The sequence below is a fragment of the Nyctibius grandis genome, chromosome 11 (assembly GCF_013368605.1).
Source record: "Nyctibius grandis isolate bNycGra1 chromosome 11, bNycGra1.pri, whole genome shotgun sequence".
Classification (NCBI taxonomy): domain Eukaryota; kingdom Metazoa; phylum Chordata; class Aves; order Nyctibiiformes; family Nyctibiidae; genus Nyctibius; species Nyctibius grandis.
In genome coordinates, this window is record NC_090668.1 from 2,826,371 (window position 1) to 2,848,754 (window position 22,384).

The window sequence follows — 22,384 nt, forward strand, 5'->3', positions numbered from 1 at the left end:
GGGGCTGGGGCTGTCACTGGGGGGGGGACACTGCACCCGGGTGGCCACCCATCCCCACGTCCCCACCTCTGCCACCCATGGAGTGGGACACCCACCCGTGGCGCCATTTTGGGACACACACACACCCCACACACACTTCGGGGGTCGGTGAGGGCCGAGACGGCGGCTGCCGGCACCCCCCGGCCCGGGAGCGTCTGGGGAGGGGGCACGGTCCCGGGGACCCCGAGAGGGGCTGCGGGGCTGGGTCCTGGCCCCCAACACTTGCCCGGAACCCCAAACCCCCTCCCCGCACACCAAACCCCCTCCCCGCAACCCTCCCGGGCCGAGGCCCCCAGGGGCACCCTGCGGCCCCGGCGCCCCCCCTGCCCCGAGGCGGGACGCCACAGGGATGGGCTCGGTGCTGCCCCCCCCGCCTCCGCCCCGTGGGAGGAAGAGGAGGAGGAGCAGAGGGGGAGGACGCGGCGGGGGGCAGCGCTCCGCCGTTCCGGAGCCGGCAGCAGCGGGACCGGGAGCACCGGAGGGTCCCAGCGCCATGGAGGTACGGAGGGGACTCGGGGGGGACGGTCGCTATTTTTTGGGGTGTTTCCCTGTGTTTTTCCCAACCGGGGGAAAGGGAAACTGAGGCAGCGGCGCCACTCGTGTCACGACGCGGCCCGGTCTCGGGTGGCTCCCCCAGCTGTGGCGCTGCTCCCCCCCGCCGTGTCACTGTCCCCCTCCGTGTCACTGTCCCACCCCCGCTGTCGCCCCCCCCGCGACAAGTGGCTCTTGTGTGCGCGGAAGCCGGGGCAGGCCCGGCCCAGCTTCGGGCCGCCCGTCGGTCCCGGTGTCGCTCCCGGCCCCTCCGGTCCCCCCGACCGCGGGACCCCCGTGGGAAGCGGGTGGCAGGGAAGGGGGTGGGGAAATTGCGGCGGGACACCACCCCACCCCCCCGGTTTCCCCCCTGGTTTTACCCTGGGCCCCCCCCGCGGTCTCGCCCAGCCTTCCCCCGCCATGCCTCAGTTTCCCCCCCGGATGGAGGGGCAAGGCATATTGGAGCGGGGGGTGGTGTTCCGTGTTCGGGGGAAACTGAGGCAGGAGCCCATGACAGGGCCCCTGTCCCACCCGCGCCCCGTCCCCTCCCCACGCTCACACCGGAGCCTCTGTCCTGGCCAACAGCAACACGGCGGGGGGTGGGGTGTGGGGGGGGAGGGCTCAGGAGGGTCCCACTGCCGGGGGGGTGGGGGGCCTTCATGGGGTCCCACTCCAAGGGGCTGGGTTCCCTCTGTGGGGTTGGGGACCCTCTGAAGGGCTGGAATCCCCCTATAGGGTCCTGCTATGGGCTCCCTGCTCCGGGGTGTGGAAGCAACGACAGGAAAAGCAATGGGTGATTTCGCCTTTGCTGTGGCTGGAAGAGCTTTTAAAGCAGCCCCGGCTTTTCCTTCTGCCGGGAGAGGAGAGCCGGAGTGTGGCTGGGAAACCCTGCGGAGGGGGTGTCCCAAGGCACGGGGGGCTCTGAGCCCCCGCTGCTCTGCCTGGAAATGGTTTGGCAGGGGACGGTGATGTTTTTGCAGGGGATGGCGGCGATTTTGAAGAAGGTGGCGGCGTTTTTCCGGGCGCTTGCAAAACTTTTCCTGGTGATAGCGGCGTTTTTTCTGAGGTGAAGGTGCCGCTTTTGGAGGTAAAGGTGCCAATTTTGGAGGTAAAGGTGGCGGCTGGGTGGCAGCGGGGTGGCTTCTCTCAAGGGGCAATAGGTGCAAGCTGAAACACAGGAGGTTCCACATAAATATGAGGAAAAACTTCTTTACGGTGAGGGTGACCGAACACTGGAACAGGCTGCCCAGAGAGGTTGTGGAGTCTCCTTCTCTGGAGACATTCAAAACCCGCCTGGACGCGTTCCTGTGTGATATGGTCTAGGCAATCCTGCTCCGGCAGGGGGATTGGACTGGATGATCTTTCGAGGTGCCTTCCAATCCCTAACATTCTGTGATTCTGTGATTCTCCCGCTGCCGCCTCCTGCCCCCAACAAACAGCCCCCGGGGAGGTTGTGGGTTCCGTCCGAGCCCCAGAGCGTGAGCGTCCTCTGAGCGACGGGAGCCTTGATTCTCGGCCGTGCTGAATTTGAGGCCGTTGGGCCTTTGGGAACAGCAAATAAACAGGGATGGGGTGGCCCGTGTCGCGTCCTGGTGGCCCGTGTCGCATCTCCTCCCCAGCCTGCCCACCCCAGGCTGTTCCCGGCCCTCGCTCACTCCTGTCCTTCTCTCTTCCTCTCCCCGACAGTGAAGAAGAAGATGGGCAAGACCCTCGCTCGGACGGACTTTCTGGCAGAGGACGGTGGCGGTGGCCCTACCTACATCCCTGTCGTATAAGAATGACTGAGCATTTATGTTAATTGTAATCAGCTCGAGTAACCGATGAAAAGTATGATATGCAAATAGAGGGATGATTTCATGTAATTTTTATGTATAAAAAGGTATTTGCAGTAGATGTGCTTGATTTGTGGAGGATTCCACCGAGCACCCTGCGCAGAATAAATACAGTGTCCCTCCCGAGCGTGTGAGATTGGTTTATTGCGCGCCGGGCGCGAATCCGCTTTTCGGACAACGATCCCCCCCACGTCATCCTCAGTTTAAAGCTGAGGGACCGGGAGGGTCGCGCTCCCTTCCCCCGTGGCTGGCGTCCAGCGAGGACGCTCCCCGGCTCCTGCCTTCGCTCCTGCACCCGGTTCCTGCTGCTGCCACGTAGGTTCGGGGCTGCCCAGCGCCTGCCCTGCAGCGTCAGCGGGGCCGTGGGCGTCAGCAGGGGAGCTCGGGACCGGTTTTCTATATAGTTTATTACACTCTTTTTCCTTGTTACTGTTTATCAAAACTGTTTTAACTTTCCAACCCGTAACTCTCGCTTCCTTCTCTCCTTTCCTTTTCTCCTCTGGGGAAGGAGGAGGTTAATAGAGCGCGTCTGTCGTCTGCTTGACCGCCCGCCCAGCCTTAAAGGGTGACACATGCCCTTGTCAAAAGTCCCTCTGCAGCTTTCCTGTAGGCCCTTCAGGTGCTGGAAGGTGCTAGAAGGTCTCCCCGGCACCTTTTCCAGGCTGAACAGCCCCAACTCTCTCAGCCTGTCTCCAGAGCAGAGGGGCTCCAGCCCTCTGAGCATCTCCGTGGCCTCCTCTGGACTCGCCCCAACAGCTCCGTGTCCTGATGTCGGGGGCCCCAGAGCTGGACGCAGCACTGCAGGGGGGTATCATGACAATGGAGTAAGGGTCAGCATAATTATTCAGAGTTTTGTCTGCTTAAATGTTGACCCGAACTTTTACCGAAATGGGTTTGCTTGCACTTTTCTTCTCTTCATGCGCAGGTACAGGGAAGAAGGCAGCAGAAATACACACTAGCTAAAACCCCTCTTTATCGCTGGCCATAAAGGTGCTACTCGCCTGGGAGACCAAGGAGGACCCCATGTTAGAATTCCTGATTCCTTATACGCAATCTTAAGGCTACTCACATATTAATTTTTACATTGCCTAAATGTAAAACCTATTGGCTTTGGCCATGAGGTCGCCCGTTACCATTTGCTTTTGAGTACTTGTACACACAAAGCCCCCATGCAAACGCAACGTATAATTTACATAATTTTGTTGCAACTTTGCAGCTTTCAGCTGGTTTCTCTCTGGTCTCTTCTAACAACAGACCCCCTTGTATAGGCAAGGTTGCTGGCAGTCAAGTTCTCCTGCGCGTGTCTCTGAAGCCACCTTGACATAGGAGCTTTTGCTTACGTACCACAATCTGCTGGTCAGCTTTTGCCCCAGGGCTGGTTCAAAGCCTGCACAGCAGGACGCAGCTGCTGCTGACAAGTTTTCTTTATATCCCACAGGAGCTCAATGGTGATAACGCCATTTCTAGCTTTCCGTGGGAGACAGGGAGGACGAAAGCTCTTGTATCACAGCACGGCTTGGTCTGGGAAGGAAAACTGAAAAGCATCGTAGCAGTTGAGATGGCTTCGTGACACCTACACCTGCCCTGGTAGTTCATTTTATACCACACCTGAAACACATTCAGGAATATCGATAATAGCAACACGCCCCTTAGACAGTCCCAACAATATCCGAACTTCTCAAAATCCAGCGGAATCAGCTTGGCAGAAAAGGGCAAAGCGCAATTTCCCAAAGTGAAACCGAAAGTGTAATTACTGACAAAGTGAGGAGGAGCCAGAAGAGCAGCGGAAAGGAATTTCAGCCCGTGAGTCAGCTTCATGGGGGCCCAACTGAAATGCCTCTATGCAAACGCACGTAGTGTGGGGAATAAACAAGAGGAGTTAGAGACGTGCGCGTGCCTGCAAGGCTGTGATCTTGTTGGCATCATGGAGACGTGGTGGGACAGCTCCTATGGCTGGAGTGTTGGAAGGGAAGGATACAGGCTCTTCAGGAAGGACAGGCAGGGGAGACGAAGTGATCTGATGCCTCCTCGACACCAGCTGCTCCTCCTACAGCCAAGGCACACAGGGACGTGTGTTGGGGTGTGCGAGGCGGCTGAGGGTTGGCGGCTCAGACCCCCTCCCTCGTCCCCGCTGAGATCCGTGCCCCCGTGTCCCCCGGGCACAGTGCAGACCCTTCCCCCCCAAGGCCCACACAGGGGTTGTCTGTCCTACCGGCCGCACAGCCACCATCTCCTGTAGCAGCAACACGCCTGTCTCGTCTGCCTGCGCCATCTTCCCCCTGCTATGGACGCATGGGGTTGTGGGCTGTGAGAAGAGGTCTCGGCTTGCATGGCGACCCCCTGAGTGGCCAACAGGGAGCCAGGGTGCTGCCCAGCCTCTGCTGGGGCTGGCACCGGGCACCCCGACATCCCGGCCCTGCACAGACCCCCCACCCTGTCCTGCCGGGGCCTGGGTGGCATGGAGGAGAGCTTGGGAGCTGCTCCGAGTTATGCAGAGCTCTGCAGTGTTATAGAAATTTTCACATAATTAATGTAAAAGTTATTATGAGTTAGGGAGACAAGATTCAATAAGGGTGAAATAGAATGAAGAATAGAATAATTAATATAAGTCTATCTGAATAAACACAGGTGGGCTTTCCCAATCCATGAATATTGTTCTCAAAGCTCCTTGTGGAATCCTGACCTATGACTGAACAAATCATCAATCAAAACTTAATGAGTAGCTAAGCAGGAGTAGGCCTAGAAGTATTACCTTGTGATGATTTTAGTAAAAGGGATGTATGGTTAACCTTTTCTTTACCTTAAAAGAAATACAGGATACTTAGAAATAAACTTTAATAGAAATAAAGTTCTAAATAGACTTTAGGTATTTTAGGTTAATACTTGGGAGACGGTGGCAGTGGAAACCAGACTCTGGTCAACCCGCATCAAGATGGGATGCTGATCACAGCAAGAACATTAAAAACGGGGAGTTGACTGGAGTCGGAGCGGAACCAGAACATAAAGATCAGCTAAGCAATGGAAAAGAACAGACTTTTGTGGACTCCTGACAATGGACTTTTGTGGACATCTAACAATTGAAGAAAAGAAGAATTGAAATAGCTAGTAGAATTTTAACAGAAGCTTATGAAAAGTTTATGATGTAAGTGATTATTAGTTTCTATATAAACCGATAGTGAATTTGAGTCAGGTACCATTCACTGCGGTGGTGGTCCAACTCTGAGTTGTTTAATAAAACCAGCAAACCTAGAGACCCAGACTCTGCCAATTTTCTTTAACAGCCTGGCAAAAGCAATACTGTGGTGTCTGCGAAGAGTCAAAGAGCAGGAATAACCAGTGCCCTTTTGGGCTATGTTCTATTGACTACAGACACAGCAGCTAGAACAGAGGCTGCTTCCACAGCAAGATGCTCTTTCCTCCAATTGACTTCTCAAATCCATCAATACTACCTTAAGGGACAATAAACAAACACACAAAGGTGTGTGCTAGCAGCCTAAGACTCTTCTGAGGCTACTCCTCTTTTCTGGAAGTAAAGGCCTGTGTCACTCCCCTCAGTCACCAAACAAGATACTCAAATGCTAAACAGATTGGGCACTGGGCAAGTTTCATGCTGCCCATCAACTGTTCCACAGCAGACTACCCCAAAGGCCAATGTTGCTGCCATTTTTCCATCTGTGACGACAAGAACTCCTTCACCCATGAGTTACCTTACGATACCTTTCTTCTGCCCTGCTGGCTGCACAAACAATGTCTGTGGCCAAAGCAGTACACGTATGCTGAACTTGTTGTTTTGTTGTTTTTTTTTTTAAATTTAAAGGGTTGAAGTAGCCAAAACTTGTTCAAACCTTGCCATGTGACACCATCTCTTAGCTCTGCTCAAAACTGTTAAGAGGTTATTCTTTTTCACCTTCCTGTTTTCAACTCCTTCCTCAGCCCAGCATAACAAGTGTATTTATAGAAGGATGTGTGGATACATAATAAATTCCCTTTGTTATCACACATCAAACTCTTCCCCCAGCTTGCAAAGGGTAGATAGAACTTCATTCATTTGCTAGTTTCTAGAGGATTTTGCAGTTGCATCTCATTTTGCTGTGAGGTCAGTAACTAGCACTTTTTTTTCTTGCAAACACAGTTTCTGATATGCAACAATTGCCAGTACTCAGAGCCAAGCTCACCATTCGCCACTGTGCGTTGTTACCCCCTAGACTTGGGGGGACCAACAATGGGTGAGCAACAGTTCTGGTGACAATTAACTTCTCTAACCTGGTCTCATTACTAATGACAGCCGGGATCCTGCTCTCCGTTTTCTCCATTGCAGCTCCACGGCAGCACTTTGCATTTTTGTATCTTATTACTCTTAACCAGCACTTCATTAGCACTTTATGTTTCACGTTCAAACTGAGGGCCTCTCAAATACCACTAAATTTCACCTTTGTAAAAAACATTACTATCTTGCTGTCTTCACCTCACAGCATGCAAAAATCGTTTCCACTTTTGACCTGTAACTCCAGCATGTCTGATACTGCAGCTGTGATATCTTATCCACACTTAATTCTATGTTTCAAATAGTAGAAAGTTACTAAAATGGCAAAACTGGCCTTCTGCACGTCGAGGTGATCAGTGACACTTGAGTCATTCTGCATTGCTACAGATTTCAACTTACGCTTCAAACCTCAAGTATGTGTGTACTGTAAATTGCACAGCATTCACCAGCACTGTGCACCACGGAACAGATGCGCACTGGGACTAGACTGAAACCGAGTCATGACATTTTCACTGGAATCATCACCTAACAAATCCAATTAACTTGTACCACCATATTAAACCCCCAGTTGAATGCAACTTTCTGCACACCCCTTGCCTCCCACCAGTCAGACAACAGCAACATGCCTCTGCATTTAGGAAATGTGGACATAAGCACTCAAACAAGGTCTACGGGATACCAAACACTTTCACTGCTTACGTCATTTTTAAGCAACTAACAACACATTTCTTTTTTGGTGGCTATCCTCGAAAACGAAGGGAAAAAAGCAGGAAGATGACTGGAAAAGAAAGGTGGAGGAAATAGCAAAAGCTTCAAGAAACAAGAGAGCAACTTCTTTAGAAGTTCTGACCTTTTAAAATCCTTAAACATTTTAAAAGTTTCATTCTCAAGATAGCAATTTAGATATAAAAAAATAAAGTATTTAAAACTTGCTTATTAACAAAGTCTGAAAATCAGCACATTTCAGTAAAACAATCTGCGTATGATCATGCCTACGGCTCAGCTTCTTCCATGTAGTTCTTTTATCCATGAAAAAGTCAGGAAATTTATTATTGCAGATGCTGATTACTGTTTGCTAGCAATTCTTTGTGTAGCTTGACCATGGAAATCTAAGGATGGATCGAACTTAGATCTATAGTCTTTCACCAATAAAATATTCTGTCTGAACAGCCATAAATGGGAATTTTGTTACCATCGAGTATTCCGTAATATCAGCTATTTATTGAACATGTAGAGGGTACGTGCACCTATTCCGGGTTAAGTACAGGTGCTTTAAAGGCCACTTAAGTACTCCCACATTTTAAGCCTAAAGGCTGCATACAAAGGTACGGGGTATCACAGGCTGTTTAGATTCTGCAACTAAAGTTCACAGTCACCACTGATACCAAGGCAAAACTTCACTCAGTACAAACATGATAAACACAAATGAAACTGGCTTATAAAAAAAATATTATCCTGGACAAAGCTGAAACAAAAAAGTTAACATTTGATCTTTCAGCCATTAATTGTACAGAACAGCCATTTCATTATCTTGTTATGCGAAAGAACAGATAATGTCCAAAGCACTGAAAAATGACAATAGGAAATCAAACCCACCTCTTCAGTTATCAGGAAGCGCTGATGTTACGCCTTTGGTGATCAGGCAGAGAGAGCAGCACCGCTGCCCACAAGAGCCGGCGGAGATGCGCGGCCCCGCTGGCAGCCCGAGCCGCCCCAGCGCGGCTCCGGCCGGGGCTGCCCCGCTCCCGGCGCGCCCCCCCGGGGGGAGCTCCGCGCTCGGCCCGGCGGTGCCCGGGAGCCCGCATCCCCCCGGGAAGCCGCGGGGGAGGCTCTGGGGGGACGGAAAGAGGCTGCCAGTGGGAGATGCACAAGCGCCGGTGTTCAGGGGCTGCAGGGGGGCCTGGGGAAGGGCTGCAAGGGAAGGAAGGGAGGAAGGAAGGGAGGGAGGAAGGAAGGGAGGAAGGAAGGGAGGAAGGAAGGGAGGAAGGAAGGGAGCTCCGCGGACCCTGCACGCCTCCCTCCCGCTGCCTCCAAATAAACAGATTCGGCTGCTCGGGGGAGAAAGTGGGGACAGGGACAGAAAGCTCGGAATCTCCCGTTTCAGCCCGCGGAGGACCACCGTCGTCCTCCCCCGACCCCGGTAGGAGGCGCCGCCTTCGACCACAGCCCCCCCGCCGTCCTCCCCCCGCCCGGCCGGTCGGGAGATCCCCGGAGCCCGGGACCCCGCAGGAGGGGCAGGGCGGCGGGGCAGGCCGCGCAGTTTGGGAGCGGCACCCCCCTCCCAAGGGAGCAATAACGGCACTAGGAAAAAGAAACGCGACGGGAACTGACCCCAAACCCGCGAGCTGGAACACGCCCGCCTCCCGCTCTGCCCCCGGAAAGCCCCCACACCTCCAGCTTGCTGCGGGCCCTCGCCCTTCGCGGTAACGCGACAAAGGGCAAGACCCAGGACCCCGGAGCCGAAGAACAGCAAATACAGGCACGTGTCACCTCTCGGGGACAGGGAAACGGATTAGCGAAAGCAACAAGGCAAGATAAGCTCTTTCAAACGCGCAATTGATTGACACGTCCCCTCTAATCTGCAGCATCGCTATTTGCCCTTAAAGACATCATCGGTCTCCTCCTGCACTGCGGTGCGATGAGGCTGAAGCCAGGAAAGGCGGCGGAGGAAGGCGCTGCTTGCCCGCCGAGCTCCCGCACTGCCCGGCGAGGACGGCACGGGAAGGGTTACAGCCCTGGCATGGAAGTGGTGCCTCCTGTCATCTCCTCCCTCAGTTCCTGGGCAAAGCCCCCCGGGAAGGAGCTTGCGAGCGAGGTTCATCTGCTGCAGAGGGGGAGAGGGCAATTTTCCAGAGAATGGTTTCATCAACGAGCTGAAGCCAGCAGCTCCTCCCTTCCCGGTGCATTTCACATCCCAGGGAAAACGAAAACCTTCAACCTCCCTTTTCGGCTGTGAAAGCGCCACACATCTTAGGCGTGCGTGGAGGGACAAACAAAGAAAAAAGAAAAAAAATAGTTTCTGCGGCTTCTTCTCCAGGAACTGTAACTCTTACACCATCGCGGCTCTCCCACCCCACACGCTCCCCAAGGGCCCCAGAAATCGCGGCGCTCGCCTCGCAGATGCCGCACAAACTGGCAACTGGGCAGCAGCCGCCCTGCCGCTGCCACGGCGCAAGGGCAGGTGTTAAGAAGGGCAGTTGATTGAGCCCGAAAAACAAGCGCGGAGCTCGCTGAACCGAGTCCTAGTGTTTCCCGAGCCCAAAGGCTGACCTCCTCAGTCCCTGAGGCTCGGGCAGGTAGACAGAGGAAAGGGGACCCTCTAAAGCTCAAGAACACAGGCAGAGAGACCCCACCGAGCCTCCATCAGCGGCAAGGGCGGCGGCTGCCCCCTCACCTTTAACCCCCCACCCTTCCGTCTGGTTCCCGCTGGGATTCTGGCAACACGCAACCGCCCAAGTAATAACACATTATTATAACCGCTCCGACGGGAGGGCTGGAGGGCGGGCGGAGTGAAGGAGGAGGCTCCGCTCATGCCATCCACCCCCGGCAACAACGAAACCCCCAACTTTTCCTCTGTTTTCTCCTCCTTTCGCCCTCCATATAGCCGCCACCACCCAGGCTCGAGGCGCTGAACCGGCCGAGGACAGGCACGGAGCGCCCGCCGCCCGAGCGGGACAGGGGCGCCGGGATGCGCCCGGGGGAAAGCTTTCAGCGAGCCCTCCTCGGCGCAGCCCCCGCTGCCCCCGCCTGCTGCCAGACCCCGCCCCTCGTGAAACACCGCAACAGCACGTTTGCATTTTGCCGAGAAGAACCAAAGAAAAAGAAGAACGAAAGAAAGGAGAGGGGGAAGAAAGGAAGGAAAAGTAACCAACATCAACCACCGACGGGGGATGCCGGCGGCTCCGCCGGTCCCAAACGGACCCGCGCAGCTCTCCCACAAACCGGCGCAGCTTCCCCCGCCTCCCCTCTCCCCGCATAGCCCTTCCCGCACCGCCGCCCCTCCGGCCGGGGGTCCCGCTCCTTACCTGCCGCGCCGAGGCGGAGGGGCCGGGCGGCCGCCAGCAGGGCCACGAGGCGGCCCGCCGCCCCCCGCCGCCCCGGAGACCGTGCTGCCCGCCCGGCCGCCGCGGCTCGGAGCCCCGGGCCAGCAGCGCCTGCGGCCGGAGCGGCTGCCGCCAGCTCCTCCTCGGCACCGCCGCCCCGGGCCTGCGCCCCCGCTAACGGGCTGGCCCGGGCTGGGGGCGGAGGAAGCCGCGCTCCTTTCCCCTCCTCCCCCTCCGCCTTCCCCAGCATCCCCCCGTCACCCGGGGCACATCCGACACGGGGGAGGGAGGGAGGGAGGAGAGAGGCGCGGAAGGGCGGACAGGGCACGGACGGGCCCTGCGGTCCGGCACTTTTTTTCTCTGGTGCTCTCAAAAAGTCTCACAAAACAACTCGGGTATGGATCCAAATATTCTTTACACTTGACAGAAACTTCAGTTGTGAATTATTTTTCTGACTTGGCATTTTTTGTGCTAAGTGACAAAATCCTTTGTGGCTATGAGGGAGACTTAAATTCTCAATAGCTAACTTGGTCTAGTCATTTCGCCTTCAGAACATAAGCAGTTTCCCCTGCTATTTCATCTTGCACATTTGCAGGGAGAATCACTTGGCAGGACCGAGGTGAAGGCACTACGGTGAAGAAACCACAGGACAAATTCTTGCTCTGTGTTGTAGAAAAACAGGTACAGCAGGCAAAGAAGCACGGACAACTGCACGTGTCTTCTGAGTTGAAGACTATGCTCATCTGATGCAGAATATTCAACAAAATATGGTTGATCATGCTACAAAATCCATGCTACAAAATATGACAAGTGAAAATCGGAACCAAATATTATTAACTTTTTATTTAAACAAGGATGTTTCTCAAAAATAGTCCTGTAGTCCTTGTAGCAGCAATCAAAAAGGCACATTAAGTACAAAACAACCAGAATACGGATCAGGCAGAATATAAAATTTTTAAATGGGCATTCTTAAAGCAAAATCCTGAAATACATAGCTATAGATTTTATTTTATAAAAAGGTACAGCTTTTTATAAGTCATTCCCCCCTTGCCAGTTTCCTCTGATTGGTGTCATGTGTCCATCTGTGTAACGTCAATCTGTGCTTACTGAAAATCCTGACAGCAGAACCTCCAAATATTACTATGGGCATTTTATGTGCACGTACCGCTTTGTATTTCAGTAGTATTTGTACCATCTAAACTCTTCTTAGCTATCTGTGAGTCTTCCCCTCTCAGGTATAGCTGTTTAGAGAGGAAACTTAACAGACACCATTTTAATGCTTCAAAGTGGTTTGACTAAGCTAGTATTTAGTTGCCGTTTCAAAACCTTGGTTCATTCTTTATGTCGCTTATGACTCCTCTTCAAGACTGGTGTAAAGGCCCCCTGACTGAACATACTGTAATGGGATTACACCAGTTTGACAATTCAGAGGTTTCAGTTTAGATGTTTTAAAGGAAATAATATGAAAAACCTCACCCATAGTATCAAACATGCATATAATTACAATATGAAATGCAGGAAGAAATAGTATTTAATATTAATTTACTACTTATATAATGGAATTCTCTGGCCAGGCATTCTTAAAAACTGGCTTCCAAAAACGGTTAGAGAAAGATATAAACACAAAAGAATTTAAGTTCCTCCTATAATTCAATAATAAACGACATAATATAGCACAAAATTCTCTCTTAATGTGTTATTTTCTCCCTTTTGGCAGTATTAGGAACAGCTCTCTCCCTTTGGGGCAGGGGGGGCAATAATTCCTTGACATTTATTTGAAGTTCCTACGTTCTGAGAATAAGCAGAGAAAATGATACATTTTAGATGTTTATGGAGAAAACTGAATGTTCATATCCATTTTTGAAAAGTTTTAAGGGTTTGAAGAAATAAATTTTAAACTTTTTCAGATGCAACTTATGAAAAAGTCCTGTATGCAACAGCGATATCCCATTGTAAGGAATGCTGGTAAATGGTAGGATTTGAATTGCAAGTACCCTGTGTCATTCACCAGTTCCAAAAGTCAGCATTCTTCCCCTCGCTGCATTTGTACCATTCTGGAATCATCTTCTTACTTAGTCAGGTTTCAATGCCATCAGTGGAAGAACTTGAATATCTGAAGTGAAGTCACTATATGGTGTAAAACACTTATCCTGATAAGGTGGGGAAAGAGGAATCCAAACGAGCAGTCTCATTCAATACAGACTGTGCAGCTTCCTTAAGCAGTGATGCAGCTTTGTCCAGTTCTTGTTCTGTTTGTTCCACTGTTGTCACTACTCGAATACTAGAAAAAGGAAACCAGAACATACACAGTAAACTTTACTCCTTGCCTTCAGCTTTAAACTGTTTTTGGACTAATTTTAACACATTAAGATCACTATCTCTAGGGAAATTATTATGAATTCAAATTCAACCAGAAACAAGACATATGACTGCACAGAAATCGTCAGACTAACTTTTTTCCCCCATACGCCCCACAGACATTTGATTGTTATCTTTTTTACCTGCAGATGCGCAGCTCGTGGAAATGTGCCTGGTAACAGGCAACATGCTGATCACAGATTCAGGGAGTTTTGATACAGCGATTTCAGGGTATTGGCATCCTGTAACAGTCACTGAAAATACACCTCAAAGTGGAGCCTTTCCCACGTTTTACAGGACCAACTATTCAAGCCAGTCTACTGAGCAAAATCCCATCATTGTATGAAAAGAGAGAGAGTCATATCCAGTAAAATGATGTATTGACTTTCTACTAACCTGGGTGGAGGAAGACATTTTTCTTCTTTCTCCAGAGAGCGGGCCTGAGTTAATGCAATACCACTGTTCATGCACTACAAATAAAGAAAAGACAGGAGTCATCAATCTGCAAACTTCTGATGGCATAAACTTTTGATCACCAAACACATATAACTCACTTTTATGAGTTTGGTGTCAGGATGACTCTAAGTTCTTTCCCAAATGGAGGTTTTGAAGGTCATGCAAAACAATCTCTAATTTTAGTAGAGCATAAACACATAGAACAAGTTAGGGTATAGCTGCTTCGGCTTTCATCTCCAAGTAATCGGACAAAAATGCTGTATTAAGTAGGCTATTAAATCACATTTAAGCATATTTTCAAGGAAATTAACTTCAGTGTTTCTTTTTGTTGCGTCATCTTGTTCACCTGCCACCTGAAATAAAAAACTTCCTCATCGACCTTCATCTCCTTCATGTGGGAGAAAGAGAACCAATGTGTATTGAAGATGGAAAAAATACTACATACAAAACATGAGGTTCTTCACACAAAAAAGCAAGTTCATGGACTCAAACAAGCAAAATTACAGAAAGCTAGACCTCAAATGGTTAACATATCCCACCAGAACTCTGTTCCAATGACAGCCTTCATTCTTATGAACATCGTAAAAGTTTTCCAAGAACCAGTTTTACAGGCAAATTTAACTTGAGTTTTGAAGTACATAACAGGAAATAATTCCTTTGTGAAGTAAAAGGTCTAATATATATTTTTATCCAGTGCTACAGACCTAAACACCTGCAGCAAGAAATGCTTGGAAGACGGGCTTTAATATATCCCTACAGTCAGCAAAGAAACTGAGTTTCTGGCAGCATTCCTGCAAGACATTCCAACAAGTTACCCAACAAGCCTCCCCACCCCGTATGCACTTCATTCATTATTCACTTTCAAAGGCAGGTATATATTTTAATTGCTATGGGGACACTTACATAATCCACGACTCTTCCGAGTAACTTCACACCATCTTCTCGTGATCCACAGCTCTCTGCCAACTGTAGATGCAACGCTGGAGAAAAAGATTCTCCCACTACTTTTAAGCCAGAAATCCTAAAACAAATAAAAAGCCTTTAACGCACATCCTACGTGTTCAAGTTCTAAATAATAACTGTTTCCCCTTTCTAGGTGGTGAGTGAGAAGAGAGGGATATTTCACTTCACTAATACTAATGCAGACAAAACACGTGCATTTCAGCTTGCAATAGGTAAAGACAACAAAACTTACCACATGAGTGTCTTTCTTCAGGAGTTTAGTAAATGAAGCTTCAGCAAGTTTGTGTAACAACAAGGACTCCTCCTTTTCCAAAACGGATTAATGATTCAGAAATTTTGAAAGGATCCTTATGAAGATGTAGGAGAAATGTTAGTGTTAGGCCTATATGTTGCTGATAAAAACACATCTGGCTAAGTCAAGTCTTTGGAGTCTCTATTAAGAAAATAAATACTAATAAATCTTTTTACCCACTTATGTGATAAGAAGAAACAAGGTTTATTTTTTTGGACTTCTGATTTTAAATTACTTCCTGTAGAAAATCTTTACAACATCATCTGTCAGTCAGAAGCTCCTCTAGAACTAGTTCTATTACTAGAGTTGCTCCTACATCTGTACGTAGGGACAGTTGTTAATGGGGTTCCTAGAATTCGATTGGATGATTGACATTCGATTGTCAAAAAATTGACATTCGATTGTCAAAAAATGACTGACATATGATTGTCATTGTCCTGACACATCATATCATCATATTCAGGACTGAGTTATTCCCCTCCAAAAAACTGTATCCAATACCCAAGCGAGACCTCTGGTCTCCAGAATTAACAGGTCCCACAAACACTTGTCTACAATCAGCTGTAATTTTGATTTTGTGACTGTTTGGGAATTTTGGGAATAAATTAGCATTTGATAGAAACTTCAGTTGTGAATCCTTTTTCTGACTTAGCAGGGGAAACTGGTTATGTTCTGAAGGCTAAATGACCAAGTTAGCTATTGAGAATTTAAGTCTCCCTCAGAGCCACAAAGGATTTTGTCACTTACCACAAAATCTGCCATTTCATCTTTCACATTTGCAGGGAGAATCACTTGGCAGGACTGAGGTGAAGGCACTACGGTGAAGAAACCACAGGACAAATTCTTGCTCTATATTGTAGAAAAACAGGTACAGCAGGTAAAGAAGCACGGACAACTGCACGTTTCTTCTGAGTTGGCTCACCCTACTCGTGGAAACAAGCCGTTAGAGTGCTTACTTGTGTTCTGCAGCATTTGGTCCCAAACTGTTTTGTCACTATTTGACAAAGAAAAAGCTGTGCCTGTATTTGTTTGTATGACCATATGGTACGTGTCTGATCGGAGGAGTTGAGAGCAACGGGCAAAGCTGGAATTTAGCCTGAACTTGCTTGGAAATCCCTGACAGAATTTGCATGGATTCCCTTGCCGTGTGTGTCTGCTTTCACAATAAATAGAACAAAACTAACTTTAAAGAAAACGTAAAATCAGATGTCATTCAAACTTCAAGGTCTTAGTGTTCCTACAATCATACTACCAGCTTAGCTAAGTTTTAATTGGTGCACTCTCTTTATTCAGAACACTCATTCCACACCTGATCTTTTTATTCCTATGATGAAAGCAGCACAGAAAACATTATTGCCAACATTACCTACACACTTCACATTTGCAGGATCGACTCTTGGGCTTTCCTCTACAATGGCAAAGTACGTCCCACAGAATTCTGCTATGGGCCAAAACTTAAGAAAGGATTTAGGCATCTAAAATAGGATTCAGACGGGCTTCGCACACCCAAGTCCAAATCTGTAACTCAAAAATGTACCTGTTTAATCTCGAACATCTCATTAGCCATCCCCTGTTTGGTGTAAACATTCCTTGTATACCTGGACATTTAGATATTGCCAGAACTGCCCCAGCCACAGCAACCCAATGCCCAGTTCCACTGAGGTCCAGAAACTTTCCTGGCATGATGCTTGAGGCTCTTGACAACTCGTGCCTCATTCTGACCACCCAAACAGTTTTAGTCGCTGTCTTCTGAAAAGCACAGCTTGGAAGGACACTCTGGGGATGGTACTCGGTGTCATGCATTGGCCCAGCAAATGCCAGCCTAATAAATGAAGAGCTGGGCTCTTGACCTTTCTCAACATCTAGGCCCTCCAGAAGCGACTTGGCCACAAGACCCTATGCAGAAAGGCGGGACACACTCTACCCCTCTTACTGAAGCTGTGCCACTGCATGGAAACAAACGTGAGAGTCCTGGGGTGGAAGTGAGAAGGCGCAAGGGGAAGCCCAGCTGTGTGTCTCGGGCACTGAGCAAGGTGTAGGAAGTCTGTGAGACCCAAGGAAAAGGAAACAAGTGTGCTGGGTAGACCTTTAGAGATGCAGCACTGCTCAGCTGGCCAAGATGGCTCACATCTCCCAAAGGGAATTAGACACATTGATGGTAAAAAGCAACATTCTCCACACAATTGGTCTTAGCTACAGTTTCTGGATTAGGATCAGAATAGCAATAAACATGCTCTAATCCTACAGTATTAGGGTGATATATGGGTCACCTGGCTAAAAGGGGGTCCAGACACAACAAAACCAGTAACTTACGCACACAATGAGCTCACCAGTTTACTTCCCTCACAGGGCGAGTATTAGCAGTAACAAATGCACAAAGTCAGGGAAACCATGACTTCAGTGGAAACCAACACTCACTCCCACGAGGCAGGGATTTGACATATTCTCGGTCCTGTCGTTACACGGTGCACCAAACTGGCCTGGGAACCCTCATGATTTAAGTGCTCTCTGCAGTGCTGATGCCAGAGGGCTTACCTGGCTGACACTGGAAACCAGTGAAATGTTTCTGTCTAATAAAAGAAACCTGCAAATTACCAGAGTTTCATGCAGTTCTGCCACAACGCATCCTATTACTCTTCTCAAACTCTGCATAGCCGTACTGCTGTGCCAGACAGAAACAGCGGGCCAGGATCTGAATTTTAAAGATAACGACAGCAGTACGAGTCAAACGCTTTCCAATAGCGCATTTCATGTGCTTGTACATAAAAGAACAGTAAAGTCAAACTCTCTTTCCAAATGTTAAAACGCTCCCTTATATTGTATTTTAAGGATTATCCCATTGTGTTTTAAGCATTATCCCATGCTAAAATAACAAAAACTTGGTATTTATTAGTACTTTAAAATAGGCTTTGACACAAATGAAAAGCTAATCTAAACACACTTATTTATTCTCAAAATTTAAACACAAACCCTGTAATTTTCAGTGACCATAAATACGAAGAAAACAACATGAGAACTCGTTACTAGCTTTAAAAGTTTCTCTTTGTATGACTGGACTGACAGCCTGCTAGATCTCTGCAATTACTTGCTGAAGATTTCTCTGGCAAAACTGCGTACCTGAGGCCAAGCTTCAAAATCAGAAATTTCAGCTGTGGGTAACGTGCAAGATTACGTGCTGCTTTTTGCAGATCCCTAAACAAAATACACGTTTACCTATGTCTCCAGGAAGCAGGTGCTTATTAATGGCAGGTGAAGTTTTAGCTGCGCTTTCTTCAATGCTAAACATGTGTTTGCATAGGGGGTCATTCGTATTATGTGTGTTTACTGGTACAAGAAAAACTTGAGATACAAGTGAGGGGAAAAAAAGGCGTATTTTCTCTCTCCTATACACAAAAAATATGCATTTCTGTTTATTTTCACTTACCAGAAGCAGTGAAATATCTTCCTTCAACAGAGCAAACATATTCTCTCTGCTGCAGAGCACTTTTCCTCATCACCTGTACTACGGGAAGGATAACAAACACCGCATCAATGTAATACTGAGTATTTCCATTCCAGTCATCTCCGAATAGTTGAGACATTTCAAGTGGATGCAGGATTTATGAAAATGAGTAATTTTAGCTGAGCACACCAAAATATTCATACTAGATGCTGAGCATATTGCCTAGACATTTGAGTGCCTCTAAGGGGGAAACACCAACAACACAAGCATTCAGCAGCCAAGAAAACAAGTTTGTTAATTTAAGTACTTCTAGATGAAGTCACGTAGCCTGTCTTCATGGGTATATTATGGCCCTTGATTACTGCTCAGGAACGCCCCACAGTTTCACATAGCTCTTGGAAAAAATCCATAGTGAAAACACTACAAAAATAAATAGCCAGAGAACTGCAGGTAATAAGGGGGTCACACACCCTGAGACTGTGTGAAACACAGCATGATGCTCCTCTGCTATCTATCCTCTGCTAGCTTGCTCTTCCATGAACTTCAGGGATTAATTTCACAGGAAAAGTGATAATGAGAAGACAGGACCCACACCTGGATCTTCCAAGAAAACCTCAATATTAACCCCCTTTCACCTCCAGCTTCTTTGGCTAAACACATGAGCACTTCAAAGTTATCCATTGGTCTACACCTTGCTGTTCCAGTGCCATCTGTAACACAGATGTTTTAAAATTCTCTCTTCGCTCTTGATGCCTGGCAAAAGCAATACTGTGATGTCTGTGAAAAGTAAAAGAGCAGGAATAACCAGTGCCCTTTTGGGCTATGTTCTGTTGACTAGAGACACAGCAGCTAGAACAGAGGCTGCTTCCACAGCAAGATGCTCTTTCCTCCAATTGCTTTCTCAAATCCATCAATACTACCTTAAGGGACAATAAACAAACACACAAAGGTGTGTGCTAGCAGCCTAAGACTCTTCTGAGGCTACTCCTCTTTTCTGGAAGTAAAGGCCTGTGTCACTCCCATCAGTCACCAAACAAGATACTCAAATGCTAAACAGATTGGGCACTGGGCAAGTTTCATGCTGCCCATCAACTGTTCCACAGCAGACTACCCCAAAGGCCAATGTTGCTGCCATTTTTCCATCTGTGACGACAAGAACTCCTTCACCCATTAGTTACCTTACGATACCTTTCTTCTGCCCTCTGCTGGCTGCACAAACAATGTCTGTGGCCAAAGCAGTACACGTATGCTGAACTCTTTTTTTTTTTTTTTAAATATAAAGGGTTGAAGTAGCCAAAACTTGTTCAAACCTTGCCATGTGATACCATCTCTTAGCTCTGCTCAAAGCTGTTAAGAGGTTATTTTTTTTCCCCTACTGTTTTCAACTCCTTCCTTAGCCCAGCGTAACAAATGTATTTATAGAAAGATGTGTGGATACATGCTGGGGGATATTATTACAATACTGTTATAGGTAGCGGAAAAATCAAGGGCAAAAGTAAATTGCAACATAACAAAGAAGGGATTGAGAAATGCTGAATCTACAATGAGGATTGCCAAGCAGGTGCTAGGCTAGCATGAGAAAGAGGAAGAAAGTTGCAGCTTGCTGATAGGAGGAAGGAGCGCTTGAAACTGCTGAATCGGTATGTGGCCTCGCTTATGATCATAGTTGCAAAATGAATAGACAAAGACTATCAAGAAATAGAATGAAACGTTAAACAAAGCACTGCTTCAGAATAACCATGAAAGTAGAAACATGTACTATATAAAAAGAGCTATGCTGCTTGCAATAAATCATCATTGATCTGAATCTCATCTGTGCGTGCTGTCGTTACTGCCACAATTGGTGACCCTGATGTGATCGTCCGGCCTGCGAGGCACGTTCGGAAGAAGGTTTTTGCTGGTGGATCAGCAGCGGGCAGAGCTGCTTACCCGGGAACTTGGTAAGGAGACACCGTGGATTCGGTGAGGCACCAGGGGCACGATGGGGGGTACGATAACTAAGGAAGAGAGTACCGTTTTGTCTATGTGGCAGTCAGTCTTAAAACAACGGGGGATAAGTCTCCCAGACCCATCGTTTTGCGGAAAATGTTGATATGGGGGAAGAAGAACAGGTGTGATGCATCCCCTATTACTGCTTTCGGTTTGGCAGTGTGGGAGGGCTTGGGATCTGCCCTCTTTGAGGCAGCGACATACGGAGATAGAGCTGCTGTAGAACTATTAATAACTTGGCGTGTGATGAAAGAGACTGTACAAAAGGTAAAGCAGCAGCAAGATAAGGAGGAAAAAGGAGATAATCCGGAGCCTCCTAACCCTCCTGTGCCGTGCATCAGTGGCATTGGTGCTTCAGTAGGCAAGAAACAGAAACAAACAGAAGAGGCGACGGAAAAAGTGAGGACGCCTGTACCTACTGCTCCCCATGCAGTAGCGGAATACTACAAGAATTTGAACAGTGAGGGAATAACTCAGAAACCACAACACTTAGAGCAACCATCCCCTTCCAATCCGATGCGACTGCTCAGCGAAGTAATATCAGAAGCTGCCGACGATGCTCGCTCTCCCCCCCATCCCTCTACACCTCCGCTCTCCACAGAAGGCTCCTCTGCTAGAGAAGAAGAATTATCACAGGCACTCCATCGCTCAGTATCACAGAGCGCCCTTCTTGTAGACCTAAGATTGATACCCCTTCAAATAAATCCTTTAGTTTACCGGGCATTGCTGTGTTCCCTCGGGACCCTGGGAAATTTTGGGAGGCTGTAAAATCATCGGCAGCTCAGGAGGGGGAGTGGGAGGTGGTAGAGAAAAAAGGAGGAAAAGGGGGGAGGGGGCGAGCGGCGTTTGCCGTTTACTGTCTGCCACCGGTTTAACAGCCAGTCTGGCTTTGAACTGTGACAGATTTATTTGTAATTGTGGTAATTGTGGCACTCGTATAACTTTGTTTAGGTATTCGTGTTAATTTTGAAACTTTGTAAAATGGGAAACAAACAGTCTACTGAAGGGGTGGATTAGAGTCCCACTGAAAGTGGTATAAGGGATTCGAGTCACCTGAAAATGGTATAAGGGGTTTGAGTCCCCAGCATCTTGTTATTTTGTGTTAAGGCGTTGGTTTTGTGTCTCTGTGTTTTAATACTGCTTTTGTGTTCTGATATTATTTTGCAATGGCTAACAAACCCTTGGTGGAAGGGGGATTCTGAAAAATCTCCTCTAGGATGTATATTGAAACATTGGAAAAAGGTGTGGGGGGGGAGACACTCTCACCCAGAGGCAGTTTGTAGAATATTGTAATCAATGGTGGCCTTTGTATATCCTAGACCATAAGGAGAAATATCCAAAGAACGGGAGTGTAAGTTACAACACAATACTGCAATTAATGCTGTTCTGTAGACGAGAGGGAAAGGGGGATGAGATGCCGTATGTGAATTTGTTCTTCCAATTACAGGATGATTATGATGTGCGAAAGGAATGTGGTTTGATTGTAAGCGAAGGTGAAGTATTGGCGTTAGAGGCAAGGAAAAAGAAAGTGCCTGAGCGTTGTTGTTCTGGAGAGCCAGATTTGAATGCTATGATAAAGGCATGTGCACAAGTGGATACTGTGGAACATAAGGCTCATGTTATGGCTGCGATTAGAACTCAGGTGCTACGATAACATGTGCCACTTTAAAATGACTATGTGATAGTGGTATGACTTGAGAGTTTTCAGAAATTAATGAAAGATGAGCAAACATACTGTGCTTTCTTTTCTCACCATCCAGCAGCTCTACCTTTCTCCAGCAGGTGGTAGTGCAAGCCCAGGTTCAATTTTAGTTTTACTGGTTTTCTTGTATGATTTTTTCTAATGTTTTTATGTGGTATGAAGGTTTATTGCATTCAGAGCACTGGTTATCATCAAAGGACAGATGCGATGTCGGGAGCTTGTGGCCAGAGATCCTGCATCACTAACTGTTCTTATTGCAGCTCGATACTTTGAGTGGTGTATGGCTAATAGCTTTGCTTTGCAAACAGCCATGGAGAATTTCTTGGGACAGGTTGTTTACCACTTGCCCTCCCATCCTGCTGTAAAATTGAGTGCGGAACTTCCAATTACCACGAGAGTGTTGCGTACGAACACTCCTGTGGATGGAATTACCATTTTTACAGATGGATCTGGAAAAACAGGCAAGGCGGGCC

At 48.2% G+C, this 22,384-nt stretch overlaps 2 long non-coding RNA genes across 2 annotated transcripts; one reads left to right on the top strand and one right to left on the bottom strand.

Annotated features, from left to right (window-relative positions):
- Window positions 1-403: 403 nt before the first annotated feature.
- On the top strand, window positions 404-2,528 carry LOC137668780 (uncharacterized). The gene is made up of 3 exons (XR_011048991.1): window positions 404-538; window positions 1,551-1,657; window positions 2,257-2,528. It is a non-coding gene; the product is annotated as an uncharacterized lncRNA (long non-coding RNA).
- A 10,415-nt stretch (window positions 2,529-12,943) lies between these two features.
- On the bottom strand, window positions 12,944-14,773 carry LOC137668348 (uncharacterized). Its single transcript, XR_011048923.1, has 4 exons — window positions 14,719-14,773; window positions 14,427-14,544; window positions 13,464-13,537; window positions 12,944-12,990 (listed from the first exon to the last, which is right to left on the bottom strand). It is a non-coding gene; the product is annotated as an uncharacterized lncRNA (long non-coding RNA).
- Window positions 14,774-22,384: the final 7,611 nt, after the last annotated feature.